General features: G+C 42.4%; 1 protein-coding gene across 1 annotated transcript in view; it reads left to right on the top strand.

Moving 5' to 3' along the window:
• The window catches only part of impg2a (interphotoreceptor matrix proteoglycan 2a), a gene marked incomplete at its 5' end in the record, with an annotated part of 23,950 nt that extends 23,708 nt beyond the window's left edge, over nucleotides 1-242 (top strand). Inside the window, one exon of the mRNA XM_084084189.1 lies at nucleotides 31-242. The remainder of the gene's footprint in view (nucleotides 1-30) is intronic.
• Nucleotides 243-474: the final 232 nt, after the last annotated feature.

Genomic DNA, 474 nt, shown 5'->3' with positions numbered 1-474 from the left:
ATATACTGACTCCTATCTCCCCCTGAACAGAAACATGCCTTTATGTGACAAAACTGAAACTTCCTGTCAAGACTTTCCCGGCCAACTCCATTGCAGGCAAAGCTTGGACTGCAATGTTGAAGATGGACTGTCATTTAGCAAGGGTTACCTGTTTAGCCCCCCATTTGCCTCCATGAATATTCCTGTCGTATGAGAGCCAATGCCCTTCATCCCGTCTGTGTCTGCCACCATGTCACTCCCTGTGCCTTCTCTTGAATGGGTAAGCTGTGCTAAAATGAGTGTGATGTTAAGGGACATTTTTGCTGCTCATCCACTGGACATCACTCTTTAGGATGGAGCAGACTCCCTCATATTCATTACTTGAAATGTTGACAAATCACGATGCTGTCTCTAGTACTGTTAGGTGGCATAATATTTTCATAACATATCTGTTAATTCTAAGAAGCAAGAACATTGAACATGAATGTAAATATT

The sequence above is a fragment of the Gymnoscopelus microlampas genome (assembly GCF_963454915.1).
Source record: "Gymnoscopelus microlampas genome assembly, chromosome: 17".
NCBI lineage: Eukaryota > Metazoa > Chordata > Actinopteri > Myctophiformes > Myctophidae > Gymnoscopelus > Gymnoscopelus microlampas.
This window is presented reverse-complemented; position numbering and strand designations above follow the sequence as displayed.